The following is a 9,232-nucleotide window of genomic DNA, read 5'->3' on the forward strand; positions in this document are numbered from 1 at the left end:
CTCCTTGTAGGGCCTGCCCTGCTGCCCCCTGATCATGCGGGTGGCCCTCCTCTGGACCCTCTCCATGCTGTCCACATCCCTCCTGAAGTGCGGCACCCAGAACTGGACGCAGTACTCCAACTGCGGCCTGACCAGTGCCGCATAGAGGGGGAGGATCACCTCCTTGGATCTGGTCGTGATGCATCTGTGGATGCATGACAAGGTACAGTTGGCCTTCCTGACCACATCCCCACACTGCCGGCCCATGTTCATTTTGGCATCAATAATGACTCCAAGATCCTTTTCTGCCTCTGCACTGATGAGAAGGGAGTTCCCCGGCCTGTAGGTCTGCTGCTGGTTCTTCCTCCCCAGGTGCAGCACCTTGCACTTGTCAGTGTTGAAACCCATCCTGTTCTCATCCGCCCACCCCTGTAACCTGTGTAGGTCCAATTGCAGCCTATTCCTCCCTTCTAGCGTGCCCACTTCCCCCCACATCTTAGTGTCGTCTGCGAATTTGAACAGGGTGCTTTTTACCCCCTCGTCCAAGTCGCTAATGAATATGTTGAACAGTGCAGGCCCGAGGACCGAGCCCTGGCGGGGGCCCCACACCCCCGAATAGGACCCGTCCACCACCACTCTCTGGGTGCGGCCCTCCAGCCAGTTAGTGACCCATTTGACTGTGTAGGGGACTGTGGCGTTGACACCTAGTTTTTAATGAGAATGGGGTGAGAGACAGTGTCGAAGGCCTTCCTGAAGTCCAGAAAGACTACATCCACCACGACACCTGCGTCTAAGGATTTTGTGACCTGGTCATAGAAGGCCACCAGGTTGGTCTGACGGGACCTGCCTCTAATGAATCCATGTTGTTGCCCCTAAGCATCACCTCCCCTGCTGGCCCCTCGCGGACATGCGCCAAGATAATTCTCTCAAAAAGCTTACCCAGGATCGAGGTAAGCTGATACTACATTCAACTAGGTTCATTTTAAACCAGTTTCAGCCATTTTGAAATGGATTTATATGCACTGAACTTACGTTCATTTACAGGTTTAAGTCAGTTTCTGATCACTTAAACTGGTGTATGTGTAACTTCTGCCCCTAGCCCATGAGTGCACCCACCAAAATCCAAAGCCTTTATTGCCTTAGGACTCCTAACAGTCAAGCTTTTTGTTCCAGGTGGTTGGACTGCATTTGGTTATCCCTTGGAGTGGGACCCCTCTTCTCTTGCACCATGATGAGTTCCTGCCGAGTACAATACAGGGCTACCTGTACTTTTCCACTTCTTCCTGCCATAATTCACAGCTTCATTGGTTTTAAGGACAAGCAGGGACCATTACAGTGGGTGTGTGCTTAACTGCCTTACTGCCCTGGAGTGTACTATAATACCACATTTTCCTGCATACAACATACTTTATCTAAAAAGACAGCTGCTGGAAATGAGAGTGCACATGTTATGTGAGGAAATATAGTAACAGCAGTTTCTGACACTTAAGCTCCTGCCCAGAAAAGGTGAAAGTAACTGGGCACGCAGTCCACGGGGAGCAGACGTGAGCAGGCCTGGCTCCCTGGCTGCTGCTACTTAGTGACTTACTGTAGTTACCCGCATCCAAGATGACTGAATTTAAGACAGCCCTCCAATAATTACATTCTAGATATAGAAAATGTATATAATTGTTATAATTTTCTCTGTATAGAATCTAATTTTGGAGGGTCATCTTAAATTCATCCCCCCCTCACTGCAGTGGGGAAAGCTGTGGGGTCCGGGGGGCAGGTAGCAGGGGAGCCAAGTGGTATGACTCCTGCTCCTTACTGCCTGCCCTCCCACCACTTTCTCCCATTGGTGTGTGCATGCCCCATGCCTGTCTGTCTCTGCAGTGCTTGTACCCCCTGGGGCCTGTCCCCCCCATGCCTGTGCCCCCAGTACTTGCCCCTCCCGACAGTGCCTGCACCCCCAACACGGGTGCATTCTTATTTCCAGCAGCTGGTTTTTAGAAAAAAAGTGCATGTCGTATGCAAGAAAATATGGTATTCAAAATACACTCCAGGGCAGCAAGGCAGTTAAGCACACACCCAGGTGCCTGGCTGAATTACAGCCAAAGTTATATCCAGAACAGTTTGCCTTTGACTTTTACAAGCAGCTACCAGTGAGTTTGTTATTTGGGTACTTGGCACTTTACTTGCCTGGGATCACCTTGCTCTTTAAATCTTTGTCAAGTGGGAAGACCTCATTTTTCATACCCAGACTAAATTATCCATCCCTGAGAAACTTTTACCTTTCCCACCACAGTGTCTTAGAAGCAGACACCCCGGGAAAGGCCGGCTGTCCTTGGCAACTGCTACTTGTCCTAAGAGATGGGGTAAATTCCTTATTCCTCTCCACCACTTACCCTCCCCCCTGGTGCCTGCCTCCCCTGTGCCTGCCCCTGCATTGCCTCCCCCATCCCCTTACCCCTGCTCCAGCAGGCTCTGTGCCCGCTCCAGCTTGGGGCACAGAGCACAGCCCCAACCTGGCCCAGTAACAGTGCTGGAGCAGGGGCAGAGCCTGCTGCCACCTGAGCAAGGGTAAGCACTAAGCAGCAAGGGGAAGGGGAAGAGTGGTGGGGGACAGAAGCTGTGGGGGAAGGAAGATGAGGGAGGGGAGCAGAAGTGGCATGGGGTCTGATGCCCCATGTGGGGGACGGTCAGGTAGAGGGTCACGGCTACAGAGTCAGGCATAAGGGAGGGTAAATAGCAAGGGGGGCAGGTGGCAGGGAGCAAGCCTCGTGCCCCACTGCCTCCCCACAACCTATCCCTGTACTGCCTGCATACCACCTGCCCTTACTGCCTGTACCCAACTGCTCCCCTCACTGCCTGCCCCCTTACTGCCTCTCCTACCACCTGCCCCCCTACAGCCTGTGCCCAATTGCTCCCCCACTGCTTGCCGCCTTATTGCCCCTCCACCTCCTGATCCCCACCACCTGCCCCCCCTGCCACTGCTTACACCACTGTAGTGGTGGTGGGATGAATTTAAGATGATCCTCCAATAATTAGATTCTATACATGGAAAATTATAACAAATGTATAGATTTTTCATATATAGAATCTCATTTGGGGGGTCATGTTAAATTCAAGATCATTTTGGGTTCAGGTAAATATGGAAGCATTGTTTAAAAATTGCAGGAGAATGAAACCAATATTAAGGCTCTTTGGAAGTAAGGATTAGAATAGTCTAAGAGCCAGTTCCCGGTGGGAGTATCAGCCTTTTCTATAAGAAATATTACAAAGAGTCTTAAGTTAATTGCTGCTTTAGAAACACACAATTGTTGTTCTGCTACAAAGAAGTAGGTCATTCTGTTCACGAGATCCCTGCTGTAATGTAATTATTGTGAAAATCAGATGATAATAAATGTTTTTTGTGCTTAACTTGAATTTAGGCAAATTTAGCATCATTAGAGCTGTGACAGGCTGTGTGTGTGTGTGTGTGTGTGTGTGTGTGTGTGTGTGTGTGTGTGTGCCACGTTTAGCTAAATCTTGCACATAAGTACTGAATTTTTTTTTCTGGATTATAAAATGATTAGAAAAATTTGAAAGATCATCAGAAACATACTGCATCTGGCACCAAAAACTGTGATAGAGCAGTTATAGCTTTCTTAATCACAGTAAGAAAAGAACAGAGTGGTTTGAGGACAACTTTTGTAGCTGAATTCCTTTTTTAGCACCGCCAAATATTTTGAGTGTTTTTGCTTTCAGACAGGATTTTCCCATATGATGGTGTCTATCCCATGCCGCTGATTTGTCTTTCCTTTTCTAATCACTGGAATGTAATGGGAGAGTCAAGTAATTTTTCCCCTTGGAAGCATAAGTGAAAGCTACCTTACTTCTCTTCTTAATTTTACATGTTACAGTACAATTGAGGGAGTCTGGCAATCGTTTTTTTTTTCTTCTTTTTCTTTGCTTAATGCAATGGTACTCAACCTATCTGGCCCTGTGGGCCAGATGAGTGGAGAGGTACAGAGCCAGTCTGTGGATCAGATCCCACATGTGGGGTCAGTCTGTGGGTCTGATCTAGCACGGGGTCAGTCCACACACCAGTTCCAGCCACGGAGTGACCCCCTGCGCTAACACAATCTAGTGCACACGGCTGTGTCATCCAGACCATGAAGCTCCTTGTGGGCCCAGAAGTTTGGTGTCAGGGGGCAGTGACAGCATTAATTGCCACAGCTTTGGGAGCAATTAATGTTGCCACCTCTTCCCACTGCTAAATTTCTGGGTGTGTGGAGAGCCCCACAGGCCAGATGCCACAGCTCCAGATTTGGCCCACAGGTCATAGGTAGGGATCTCCGTAAATCGCGGAGGAAGTACCCTCTGCAGTACCTCCTTTAATTATTTTTTGTTTCACCGCTTCCCCCTCCTGCCCCTGATGGGCAGAGGGGTCCCGCCATGCAAGCCATTTGCTGTTGATCACCAGAGAGGCAAAAACTGTAATTTTAAATATGCTGCTGTTTTTGCCTTCCCGCTGCTGTTTGGCAGAGGGGCCCCAGTGGCCCTGCTGCTTGCTGCTGGCTGGCAGGGAGGCAAAAACTGTAACCTATTTTAAACCATGGTTCTTACTTCCCTGGTAATCAGTGGCAAATGGCCTGTCCCATGGGGCCCCTCTCCCAGTCAAGGGCAGGAGGAGACGAGCAGTGAAATGAAAAAAATTAGAGGAGCTGCTACGGGGGGGCACTTTCTCTATAATTTACAGAGATCCCTAGTCAAAGGCTGAGCACCACTGGCCTAATGTAATATTACAAAGGATTCAAAGCAATCCAGATCTGAGGTCTAGGAAAGTGCCTAGGGGCAGGAGTTGGTGGTATTTTCAGGAAATAAGTTATACCAACCTGATTCTTTTTGTATATCTTTGCCAGCCCTTCAGGGTGAGTTAAAACACGGTAGGAGCGTTAGAGGGTTAGAAGAGTTTGGTAAGATGCAGAATACTTCTTCTCTTTTCCCACACACGATAATTCAAGTATATATGTATAGGTAATTGCCACATTTTCTTTCTGGCTGCATTTTAGAGGTAGAGAGGCATGGTTTTGTGTGTGTGTGTGTGTGTGTGTGTGTGTGTGTGTGTGGATGGATCCTTTGTACACTTGGTGATTGACTTTGAAGTGATACAGGGATCCTTTGTATGGAAGGAGCTGTGTTAATGTATTATGGACTTTAAGATGATATTAGCCGAAGTGATCTGAGCCTTTAAAATTGGCTTGATGTAGTTCAAGAATCACGACAAGGTTTGCGGTTAGCTTTTATTACTTCCCACCCGATTAGCCTACTCTTATGATTAACTGATAGATTTAAAGGTGATTGCCCACCCACCCAAAATAACACTCCAATGTGGTAGACATCATTAGACCGGGCTGTAAAAGGGCTTTGTTACCTTCTTGTTACCCTTCTGGGCTGACTGTAATTCTGAAATGGAAAATAGGTGCCCTGCAGTAAAGTATAGTTAAAAAACTAGGTAAAGGAAATATCATAGATTATATTTGGGAGCTAAAGTCACCCGGGGGAAGGTATCACTCATGCAGCCAAAGTTGTGATCATCTCTGTAGTGTCATTCTCCCTTGAAAAAGTGAGATCCTTGAAAACAGTTTAAAACTTAATCACTGAACCTTGATAAAAGAACTGTCTTCATGATTGCCTCCTACCTGGGTGAGAGAGATGTTCATTTAGAACGATGGCAGATTTCCCAAAGGGTAAGCACTTTGTCTCTGTGCCACGTAGACAAATCTAGCACTGCCGGGAGAATTAATGAAAGGTGCCTCTTCTATTAGTCATTTGCAGTTCATTGAGAATAGCAGGATATTTAATGCCAGAGTACATGACATAAAGCAGTTCATAACTTTGGAGTAGGATATTTCATGGGTTTTTATTTTAATTCCGGGCAACATATAATTCTCCAACGGGGATTGCGAGAACCTGCATTGCCTTTGTAACTTAGGAGTGTGCTCCCAGTCCCTTGTCAAGTTCTCCAAGTGACCTGGTGAAGTGCCAGAGTGAGGTCTTGTGCGAAGTGGAACAGGGTGTATTCATGCCTCATGAAAGACTGTCCCAGAAGTCTCACATCCAGTCATAGCAATGAATCTTCAAGGAGACTGTTCCTGTGAGAGCCCCAAACTAGCCAGTTCTTCTGCAGCACCACGGAGAGTGCATTGGGTGTCCCTCAGTCGCACACGAGGCTAGCAAATGTCCTCGAGGTCTCCTTTAAGTAGTTGTGCTAGCATGCAGGTTTCCTTCTATAGCTTCTGACTCTTTCTACCAGTAGACCGCCATCTTCAGTGGGAGCAAAGTAGATGCTCAAGTATAGAAGCCTTGTCAGTAGCCCCGGTCTTTTAGACCTGCTCTGAGAAGGGTTAAGGCATGTCTGCACAGATTGCAAGCTGTGTGTGCCCATTCTGTGTGTGCTAGACCTGAAAAAAGATGCAGTGTAGCTGCTTTCATGACAGGCTGATGTCAGGGCAGTAAGAACACCCCAGATGGAGAGCTCACTGGTGTCTACCCACTGCCGCTCTGGGGCCACTACTTTGCTTCCATTTGGGGGTGTAGCTTGTGCAGAAGAGGTATGTTGTGTTTTGCTGTGGCCCTTCCTAGCATGATCTGGAGGAAGTGTTAACACGACCTTGGCTAAGAGGGTGTTGAATACCTCAGTGGCCCCACCAGCACCTTTGTCAGGCCTGTTCTTAATAGGGCTGCCCCCTAGGAGCAACGATGAAAAACAGGATGGCAGTGGAAAAACATGCAACGCTCAGGATAGGCCCCTTCCGCACTGCACTCATTTTAAGAGCTATGTGTCAGCCAGTCCCACATTACCTGTTTCCAGATCTAACCACAGGAGCTAGTTTCCATTTGAGGACATGGGAAATAGGCCCAGGAAATAGCTTTTGATAGAGGTCCTACTAGTCATCAGAGAATCCAAACTTCCTGGGGCTATGATTGCAGCTGAGGACACTGGGATCGGGAATCAGCTGCTCTGTCATTTCAACCCGAATGTCTAATTCATCACTTTGCCAACTGCCATTTTGGAGGCTTGTTATGAGGATTCATGGCCACTTCAGTTTGTTTCCAATAAATGCTTCAAGGGACTCTGAGCTGCACACTGTCAGCCCTGGAGAAATCTGAGAGGAGCCTCCTTTGTGGGATTTTTGACTTGGGAAGTCCCGGGGGCAGTGTAGTAGCAAGGGGACAGGTGCATAAAATTGCATCACTCCACTTGCTGCTTCAGCAAATGTCCAGGCCTGAAGCATTTCTCAGCAGTGCCTCTATCGAGGGGGCTGTCTGTGTAACAGGACCTCTGAGAAGATGGTCATTGGCATGGAGGTGTGAAAGGGGAGCTGCATTTAGTGGTCAAGAGGAATGGTAGGGGGTGACCTTCTGCTGAGGGACTCTCTTCAGAGGGCATTTTCAAGCATGCACTGCATTCCCTTGTATCGCCAGAGAGTGGCGTCACTTTTGTTAGCCACAACTGGCAGAGACTAGGACTCTGACTTGCCTTTACTTTTTATCATTGTTATATGACAGTCCTCATCATTATCATTGCTCCTGGAAGTTTACAGAGCTCAGGAAGCAGCTACAGTGCTGTACATCGGGGACGTCAAATATACTGTAGGCCCCAGGCCAGATCTGCGGCGTAGCAGCTCCTCAGGTTGAATCCAGCCCCCAGCACAGGATGGAGGCAGCAGCAGCCACCGGGGTGGCAGTAGGACAAGTAGCCACAAGCTGGTTGCTGTGGCGGGGGCTAGGCAGCTGCAAGGCAACTGAGGGCTGTGTTGCAGTCCTCGCTTGCTCCCTGCCACTGCTGGCCGTGTCCACTGGGTCCCCAGGATGCTGTGGCAGGCCCTGCCCATACCCCCAACTTGTGGTAGCCCGGCAGGTTGAATGCAGCAGCTCCATGGGTCAGATCCAGCCTGCGGGCCATGTTTGACCTCCCTGCGGTGATGCAGTGGAACGTGACACCTTTCCTGCTCTATGGCTTTTCTGACCTCGGGGCTAAGTGGTGCCCTGGCTTCTCTGTGAAGCACCACGCATGTGTGCAGAGCTCCCCTGGCTGAACAGGCTCATTCAAGGCATTTTTGCCTTGCAGGGCAGACACAGGCAGAGTGCCTGAGGTAATGCCTAAGGGAGTACACTGTATAGTGCTCCTAAAATCAGCTGGGGAGAGATGCAGCATACAGCTCATTCCAGGTGCAGAACTCAGCGTGTGTGTGTGTGTGTGTGTGTGTGTGTGTGTGTGTGTGGGGAGAGCGGGGTGTTGGCACTGGATTTATGACCCAGATACTTTGTTCCAGGCAGACTTGAACCCTTAGACCGACCGTGACCTCTCCATTCGATAATAGGCAAATTTTATTGATACACAGCGATTGCAAATAAGGATAATGCAAACAATTCTATACCTACCAGTCCTAGAGCTGCACAGACTCAAGGTACATCTGGCCAGTGCATGAGCTTCACTCTGGGGTTCTCTCTTGAATGTTGGATGTCAGCAGCCTGGAAGTTGGAGGCCAAGGGCCCCCTTGTCCCCTCCCTTCACTGGGGTGGGTGAGACAGGCTGGTGGTATGCCCTCTGCCCCTAGTGGCCTCTGGTTTCCCTCTTGGGAATCCATTGCTGCTCTGAAATCCCTTCTTTTGTATTCTTTTCTCCTCCTGATGACTCTTCACCTCTGACCATCGCTGATTGGTCCCTGTGGTCGTCATACTGTCCACGTTTTGTCCTGTCAGCATATTCCTTTGTTTCACAAACCCGTCACATGCACACATCCTAATATAGGCTTTCTCGGTCTTCTCTTAATTTGGTCTGTTCCCCAAAACTGGAAATCCCAAGGGCCCTGCAGTTGGGCACTGTGACCTGGTCAATGCAGCAGAGTCCTTTATCTCATGTTATGGAACAGTGTGGTACACATCTGCAATTTCCCAGCCCATGCGTCTGCTGCTTGCCTGTGTCAGACACAGTGGGCCTTGAGCAAACTGTCAGATACAGGCTTTTAGAAATCAATTAACCCTTGCTGTTGCCCTGGACCGCTCTTTTAATACATATTTACCTTACCTACAAGCCAGTTCCCAAAAGCAAACCTCTGAATACCACTTTCTAGCCATTGTGGGGGTGGAGAGGGTGTATTGGACTTGGACTTTGCCCCCTTCACTGCTCAGGGACCGTAGGTCAGCATTCATCATCCTGCTCTAATTCTGCAGAGCTGGTTAAGGAAAAGCCCACCACACTGTGCACCTGGGCCAGGCCAGCAGG

General features: G+C 48.9%; 1 protein-coding gene across 1 annotated transcript in view; it reads left to right on the plus strand.

Annotated features, from left to right (window-relative positions):
• Positions 1-9,232, plus strand: part of ARMH4 (armadillo-like helical domain containing 4) — a 116,658-nt gene that overhangs the window by 91,433 nt on the left and 15,993 nt on the right. The gene's annotated exons all lie outside the window — the stretch shown is intronic.

This window comes from Alligator sinensis, unplaced genomic scaffold (assembly GCF_000455745.1).
Source record: "Alligator sinensis unplaced genomic scaffold, ASM45574v1 scaffold708_1, whole genome shotgun sequence".
NCBI classification, from domain to species: domain Eukaryota; kingdom Metazoa; phylum Chordata; order Crocodylia; family Alligatoridae; genus Alligator; species Alligator sinensis.